This window comes from Triticum dicoccoides, chromosome 2B, assembly GCF_002162155.2.
Source record: "Triticum dicoccoides isolate Atlit2015 ecotype Zavitan chromosome 2B, WEW_v2.0, whole genome shotgun sequence".
NCBI lineage: Eukaryota > Viridiplantae > Streptophyta > Magnoliopsida > Poales > Poaceae > Triticum > Triticum dicoccoides.
In genome coordinates this window covers 83,572,632-83,581,992 of record NC_041383.1, presented here as the reverse complement: position 1 = coordinate 83,581,992, position 9,361 = coordinate 83,572,632, and positions in this window count along the sequence as shown.

The window sequence follows — 9,361 nt, the reverse complement described above, 5'->3', positions numbered from 1 at the left end:
CTTGATGGTGACTTTAATCACTTCCTTGCCATCGGGCTGCTTATCAAGAACAACATGTCTCCCCAAGACCTTGCTGCCCTCCTTGTCTTTCCTGGGCTCACCAACAATGACATTAGTTTTATTAGAAGATTCGGCTACCTCCGGCCGAATGAGTAGCTTCTTCCCCTCCAAATCCATGGTATTCATTGGAAAATGCTGTTTATCAACTTGCATCTCAGAAAAGTTCAATCGTCTGTCATTAATGGCCGATTGTATCTGTTGCCGAAAAACATTGCAATCATTAGTAGCATGAGAAAAAGAATTATGATACTTGCAATAAGCACGCCGTTTCAGCTCTTCAAACGGCGGTAAAGTATGAGATATTCTAATAATCTTAGCCTGCAGCAAAGCATCAAATATTCTATCACACTTAGCAATGTTAAAAGTAAACTTCATCTCTTCATCACGATTCTTATGAATCGGTTTCAGATCATTGCAAGTAAAGGGTTTGGCTTTAGATGGCCAAACAAATTCAGTAGCAAAAACATCACCTTCATCATCCGAGTGATCACTATCATATTCGACCTTATTCATCTTTGGACGATCAGCTTTGTATCTATGCACTTCTTTGAGATCTTTGCTTCGGCTTTCCTGAGCCAAAGCCCTTTGTAAGACTTGGTTGATATTTAAGAACTCATAGCCTTCTAGCTTTTCTCTAATGGGAGTCCTTAAACCACTCAGTACTAGGTCCGCCAAGTCCCTTTCGGTTATCACCAAACTAAAACACCAGCTTTTTGTTTCTCTGAATCTCTTGACGTAATCGGAGACCGATTCATCATGCTTTTGTTTAACCGATGTTAGATGTGACAACTTGAGTTCATTGTCGCCGCTATAAAAGTGATCATGAAATTTCTGCTCTAGCTGCGACCAAACTCGAATGGAACCATGCGGTAAAGAAGAAAACCATGAAAATGCGGTACCAGTTAATGACAAAGGAAATAAACGCACTTTCAATTCATTCAATGAGCCTGCCTCACCCAATTGTGCTAAATATTGACTAACATGCTCCCATGTGGTTTTTATGCCTTCTCCATTAAACTTAACAAAATTTGGAATTTTATATTCTGGAGGGCACTGGATGGCATCAAAGTACTCGGGGTACAGCTTTTGGTAAATCCGATTCCGAGGTAACTCAACTCCAAAATTCTCTCGGAGCATCTTAGCCATCTCCTCTCTAAGATTAGCTAGACCATCATCCACAGTGGACGATGCAAATTGTGGCAGCGGCATAGGAGGAGTAAGACTACTAGCAGTAGGTAGGAACTGTGGCATGTATGCCGAACCATAGTTCGGTAATGGCCGAGTGGCTGTAGCTGTAGGTAGGGTTTGGTTCGGCGTTGTCACCGAACCTGGCATGCTCATAATAGGATTAATGGGTGCAGTCACAATCTGATTTGTTTGAGTAGGATAATAAGTCATCGGCATGGGAGGCGCCGATGAGATAGGTAAAGCCAGATTAGGGTTTTGCACACTAGCAGCTATACCATCATTACCACTAGATGATTGTGATATATTTTTCTGAGCATTAGTATTTTCTATGAAAGTTTGATAGACCAGATTGTTACCATCAGCAATACGACTCTCAATCTCAGCCCACTGCTTAGGAGAAAAGGTAGTACTCACAGAGGGTTTAACCTGCTCGGCTTGAAGAGGAGGGAACTTGATTTCTTCAATCGGAGTGATGTTGCCTTGGCGATCCTTCTTGAATTTTGCAAGGAACTCCTGCAAGTCCTTCTCTTCGCGCGCCTTCTTGTACTCCTCATAGACTTGGCGATGATCGGCCGATATCTCATCAAGGTTGGGCTTGATGATGTTATCGGCGTCTACCTCAGATGGCTTGGGAATATCAGACATGGTGGATGATGACGATTGATCCTCGATCCCCAGCGGAGTCGCCAAAAAGTGTGTTGACACACGAACACGTCACGTGTACCCTCGACGCCGGGGGTGATGCACCGCAACTCACGTTGAAGGAGACCCGACCGATAGCGCGATACGCAAGACAGTTGGCGGGCGCTTTTGCAGACCCGAAACCCCGCGCACCCGGGAGGGACCCCGTCAGGGATTGCGGCGGCTATGGGCTGACCTAGGTTGATTCGCTCGCCCCTAGAGCCTCGGGATTCGCAGTTCTCAAACACGCAGAACAACAAAGAACGAGAGAGAAAAACGATGGAGAGATAAAACATAGATGAAAAAGTAGTATATTGATTTGTTCGATTGTATGTTGTTTCAATCGGCCGTCACCCCCAACATATATAAGAGGCGGCTGGACTTCTCGTACATGCAAAGGATTTATCTAAGCTTTCCTTACAAGAAAATTAAATCAATTCACGTCCAAAACCCTAGTCAAATTCGGATTGGTTTTATCCGAACTTTCCAAAACTGCTCGGTTTAAACTGGCTGTAGTCCTTTTCGTGGTGACAAATGACCTCGGATGGAAACGAGCCCAAAAGAAATCTTGACCATTTCGACGAGACGAACATCTTTCATGTTGAACGTTTTTTCATCAGAGATCATCTCGAGGGTCAAATCACTCGCACAAAACAGCTAATCATTCACGCAATTCATCAGACATACCCACGTATGTGTCTGGTTCTGGTCGTCATATTTTGCTCGCTGGAGGGTCTCGCTGTGCGGGCTCTAAGTTTTGCATACGACCTCGGATTGAGACGATCTTTATATCAAAATCGATTGTTTTGACGAGACGCACAACTTCCGTGTAGAACACTTTTCCATCCAAGATCATTTGAATAACCTTCTGAGCCCATATTCAACTTCTCATCGGCTTGACCATCACAGCCTCCACCCCGACAGGCTTTCCACCCGGGTAAGCTTTCCACACCGGCAAGGTTTCTATCCGGCAAGCTTTCACATCAGCAAGGTTTAACCCCGGCAAGGTTTCTACCCCGGCAAGAGTTCTTCCCCGGCAAGGTTTCACACCGGCAAGCCACACCGGCGAGCTTTCTCCGCCGGCAAGCTTTCCACGCCGGCAAGCCTTCACACCGGCAAGGTTTTCATTCAGCCGACAAAAGTCAAATACTTTCTCACTCAGGGCCGGCCCGCGAAGTGTTGCCTCTAACTTGTGCATACGAACCCGGATTCTTAACCATGCCAAAATCTGGTGTCAACAATATGTCACTATAAACATCGACCTGGTGAGCTCTAGCTAGTAACTAGGCTTGACTAAAGCGCCCTTATATTGGTCGATAGCATAATATTTTATCCTTGTCCCACAAAGAATAGTCGATCAGGCCTCCTCTGGATGGGTATCAGTAAAGTTACTAGGGGCATGCTTGGATCCAAGGGACTATTTTTAGTCTGACTAAAACTAGTCTCTTTTAGAGGCTAAAGTTCCAATCACCCCTGACTAAAGAGAGGCTAGAACTAGTCTTGAGACTAAAAAAATTTAGTCAGGGGAACCCTACTAAAATGTGAATTAGTCCTCTCTCTCCTTATTTAACTCCCCTCCTTTAACACATGTGAGTTCTGGATTGGAGGGTTTGAAGGATAATAAATGCTCATTAACTCGATTTTAGTCTATTTAGGCTGGTCACAATGGGCAAGAACATAAGCTAGTAACTTCACACTTCCCTAGACTATATTACTACCACCATAGTGGGTAGGAACATCTATGTAGTATCATGCAACGATGTATTTATTAGGTTATAGACTCATTGTTTCTTGGAGTGTGTGATGTTCCGGTAACTTAGCTAGTTACCACAAGCATCTCTCTCTTCACTAAATACGTGCCACATAAGCAAAGTTGTATTGAAGTGTGTGATGTTACTCCTAAGTTCCTCCCCACTGTGACCGGCCTTAGTATTTGTATCCAAGCATGGGTGAGGCTAACAAGTTTTAATCCCATTAATTTTAGTCATGGGACTAAAATGTATCAAGCACCCTCCAAGCTCCGAGGAATTGGAGCGCTCAGCGAGATTGCATGTTAAGTTTTGCTTCTTTTCACGCTATTGATCCGATTTTTCTGTTTACACGGCTCGGTTCAGCTTGGTTCAGGCCACTGTACGCAACCGACGTTGCCGTCTGGTCAAAATCCTCACGCCGCGTGGGAGAGGATGGTCAGCGTCAGTCCACCAGGTGCTGGCTGAGGGAAATCTATTTGGAGGAGGTGGTGAGGGCTTCGGTGGTCTGACGGCGGCGCCCCAGTGGTCCTTGACGGCGCAGCCTCCGGTACATAGGTTCATGAGGCAACTTGGGAATTTGGGAAATCTCAGGTGACCTGATCGTTTCTTCAGTCAAACCTGTACAAATGGGAAATGGCAATTGGTCACTGGTTTTAGGCATGTATTATCAATTGTAGTTGAAATGATTGTTTTTTAGGAAAAAAGACAAAAGATCAAAGTGCAAAATCAGGTGTGGCAATTCATCAAATATAATGTAAGGAGTGGCAAATTATTAAAGTCCAAAGTAACAAGCGGCAAAAATAAATTCGCCTTTGGGAGGAGGCGCCGGCTTTAGGTTGGCTGGTGGCATGTCGTCATTCTGTCTGTAATCTGTCGCAGCATCTCCCATATCTTCGTGTGTTGCACATGCTTCTTGCTCCGGACCGCCGGTCGACAGGCTGGCCTGGTGAGCCTTCAATCTTCTCTTCCCTAGCGCCATACTATATTCGTTAGAGATTTTGATTGGACATGTTATCATTTTGTATGTGTCTACTAGGTGTTTGATAAATTGTCTGCAATCTTCTCATCTATCAATGGTGACACATTGGGCCTGAAGGAGGCGACACGGGGAATCGCAGGAGGCCAATAAGGCCCTCGCCATAGCATGCGCCATGGTTAGTTGGTGCTAGACGGGGATGTCTGTCACCTCCAAGGCTTGATTGTCTTCCTCAACCCGGCCACGGTCCGCATCCTATCACACCCTCCTCCCTCTCAGCTTGATTCAAAACTGGATACCGCTCACTTTGGGGTTGATTTAAATTCTAAAAAGTATATTGTGGTTCGCTCTTGGGCACACCTTGCCGCTGCTAATTCTACTCGGTGATGCAGCAAACGAAGGAGAGTACGAGTCTGCATTGCAATGTCAGTTTAATTAGCACGCTTGGAAATACACACCATGTCTTCATACACATGCCGTGCAAGCTGCTGGAGCTGGACTGTCATCAAACTCTGAAGGCGGGATCGGCCTGAAGTGCTCTATTAGTATATCGAGCCAACATATACTTATGCAAAAGTTCACTTTGTCTGTCCAGTTCAGATCATTCCCTATTGCTCTGCTTCCTCCTTATTTCTGATTTTGGGCAATGCACTTCAGGGATTTGGTGAATTGCTAACGTTCCAATCCTTCAATTCCAACAGATATTTTGTTGAGAAGTTCGTTCAATCACCTGGTAATACGTTAGAGCTAAAACATGATCTTAGTGTTTCTCAATATATGCACTGTAAAAATATGTAAATTGTTGCGCCAAAAATACAAGGATGCACTTAACTGTTAGCGTCACAATCCTAGGAAAAAATGTTTCCGAAATTGTCCTTTTTGTTGTTAGTATTCCTCAAGCAATGTGTAGTGTATATACCAATGACACATCTCAATCATTAATCCCAGTATGTTCTGCAAATGTGGTTTGTTCATCCTAATTTTTTGACAGATTAATTAACCACTTTTTCTCTTTTTTATTGAGAGGTCGATATTGTTTTTTTTATGTTGAAATCTGCAGTCCTCATATTTAGTAAGTATGGTCTGCAAGAGACAATTATGGACCAGCCATGACAATTAATAATCAGACATGGAGCACAACTACGGTATATTGGTTATGTTAGTTGTGTGGAATAAGCTAGAGTTCATGACGTTGATAGTTTCTTGCAACCATATTGTCATAAGTATCATGTTGTGGCTTATTTACCTGGAACCAGCTTCTCATGTATTATCCTTTTAGTAACGTTCTTCCAACTTCTATGCATTACAAAAAGGAGCGGTTCTCATTTAGTATTTAAATGATAAGGTGTATTTCTAAAGCATGGTTGTGAAAGATAATATATCCTGGACAAGAGACAATGTCACTGCTAGATATATAAATGCTCTGCACCTAGAATTGACATGGAGTTCTTCTATTTTACTAGATAAAGTTATGTACATGTTTTGCAAGTAATGATGGTTCTTTACAACTCTGATGATTACTTTTGCGCCGTAGGCACCTCTCCTCCTCGGCACTCAACAGGAGCCAAGGAGAGCCGCTGCCATTCTCTGCACATAAGATTTTCTCCCTTTGCTATGTTTGAATTTCATTACTGGGCCGCCAGCGTGGTGTGCGAGCAATTAATCGTCAGGTAACTTCCTTGGATGATGTTTATAACTATTGCCTATCAGAAATTACTTTGTTCACAATGTGCTGGCCTGCAATTATACATGCCTTGTGTATGCCACCTTTGTTAGCAGAGAAATCATCAATTTATTTATCCAGAATCGGTGATTAATGTCATTTACCACTTCTTTCAGAGTATCTGGTTGATTTTTTTCCCTTCTATATGCACAGATTATTTATTTGCTTCAACTACAGTTTTAGATGATCAGTACATTTAATCCACCTAAGGCAAGGAAAATTGTTCTGTGCATTAAATTGCAAAGGAAAGGCTACATACTACTAAGACATTTTTTGATACAACCTATTTTGATACAGAGGGAGTATTTCCTAATGAATAGTGATAATTAGTTCTAATAGATCGAGACACAGTTTTAATTTAAGTACAAGAGTAGTTATATTAGCAATCTTAATTTATCCTTGCCTTGAAAATAAAGTATTGGTGACGATATCAAGGCAATATAAGCTTTACTCTGAACTTCTGAGTATAACCATTTGCAGATAGTTATAACACATGAGTAAATATTGATGCATCAATTCTTGGACTCGCTTTTGAGTATGTATCGCAGGGAGGAGTCCTTGAATATTTGCTTCACTTATAATGCCTCTTGGAATTTAGCAGAAATAGTTGGTCATGTTTATCTAAATTATACAATCATAGTTTTGCCCAAAGTTTATTCCATTCAAATGCAACTAAGTTATCAGAAAATAGTCTCTAGCTCTATATCGCTGACTGCATTTAAGAAAATATTCAATTAATACCTTTATTTTTCGAGATAGATTCCACTTTTTGATTAGTACAGCTGCCAACTTGCTAATTTGATTATGTGGTACTTTTGTTTCTGTTGCCAGTCAGACAATTTTTGGACTATCGATAGCTATAAGTGCTTGTAAGAGCTTCGGCTGACTATTCATTTCTCATAATCACTTATACACCAGTAATCTGGTTATTAGCATCAATGAAGCCAAAGAAATTAAGCCTTGATTCCTTTCTATATTGCAAAATGATCTATTGCTCTGTGATTTGGAAACCGTAGCATTTTAGAAAGGTGTTTTGCTGTCTCTACCATCACTAAACTAATGTGCTTATCTTTACAAACTAGGATATCATGCCATGGCCTTTGTAATCACCAGCCTCTGCCTCCTCTAAGATGTCGTAGCAACATGTCTTGAATAGAATGGATAGATCAAATGGGAAGGTATGAAGGTGTAGCTCAAGTGTATCTGTATTTGCGTCTAAACAATGTCAAGGAATATTGATTTTTTTTTCCGTATCTGTATTTGGTTATGAGCTCTCGGCGATGAACATTGGGAATGCTTATGAAAGCTACAAATTTAACCAAGTCGGTGAAGTGTATGTGTACTTGTTATGAACTCTGGTGATGATGGGAATGTTTGGGAATGCTATAAACAGACCTTGTTGATATCATGGTGCTATTTTGATTTTTTAATCATAGTTATATTCATCAAAGGTCTACTGGTTTTAGCACTGTATAGTCTCTCGGTCCGTGTAAAAAGAAGTGCTTAATTCACGATTGACTGAAGTATGGCGCAGCGAAGCGCGCGTCACCCTCTAGTACCATTCATGAGTGGCCACATGAGCGACAACTCTTCGAGCTTTGAGATTCTACCATTTGCTTTAGCTTTGAGCTACTCTTCCTGGTTTCCTTCTAGAGTCGAGTGTGGGTCCCTATGGCCAACACCAAGCTCATCATGTTGCTCCTTCTGTTCATCTTCCTCATCGACAAACATGCCTCAACTAGTTCCACGTGCTTTCGACCGACCGCGTCTCCCGCGATATGTAAGACATATTTGACCAAAAGAATTATAAAGTAGTGTGCCAATTGTACCGAGCTCCTCTTAAAAATCTTTTGTAAACTACAATTTTCTTTGTGTATTTCTAATCATAGATATCGCTAGCCACATGATTTTTGTACCATACACTTTACAGATCTATACAAAGATATTTTAGAATACACACACTACATTTACATTATATGAATGCAGAGACACCGAATCATTCAGAAAGACATGTGATTTAGGTTATATATATTCTAAGATGAAAAATGTAACTTTTATTACAATATACTTTTTAAATTTGAGAACAATAATTACGAATTAACATCAAAGTTTAATAAAGCATTGAAGCCATGCTTGTAATTTAATGAAAATTATTATAAACAAATATTAAAGTTTAGTATAAATAATTATATTTATTTTTAAATGCCCCAGGCCCAAAATTTGTTAGACGACATAAATGTGCTAACTCATGTACTTGAAGTATGCAATCAATCAATCATACTTCATATAACGAGTTACTAGGTTATCACGGCCGTCAACAAGAAGCAAGAAAAAATCCATACAAAAGCCAGCAAAATATGAATTGGTGACAAATACTAAAATGTGTAGTCTCTCTGCGTTGGGGAAACATCTCAGAAAGTTGGGCACCATCTTGACCTCATCGCGAATTCACAAACGCACATTCAAGCTCAAAATCTTGACGCTTCTCTTCATGGTACTTGTGCTTCCTATCCCGGGTTGAAATTCCACCAATTCAAGAAGGAATATCACACAATTCAGTCATGGACATAATTGCTAGCCTAAATTGAGAGACCGGAGAGTGGAAATGTACCATGATGATGGTGTCTCGAATCTGTAGGAATTTGTTTGCAAGAATTTCTTCAAGTTTACAAATCACTCCAAGTTTATGAATTACTCTATTTGAAGGCACCGTAGCGAGTGGTACTATAGCGCAAACGATGTGATTTAAAAGTCCCCAAAAACAATGTGCTTGCAACAATAAGCGTTAGTGAGTGATAGGAAGCATGAAACTTTAACAACTATAACTGTGGCAACATATCTGAATATTTTGATTGAAAATCTTCTGAACACTTCTTGAATAGCAAAAATAAAATGCAATTCCAAACATTTTTGGCAAAAACATGAACAATTTTTTAAATCCATGAACATATTTCAAAATTATGAACAACTTTTGACATTGTA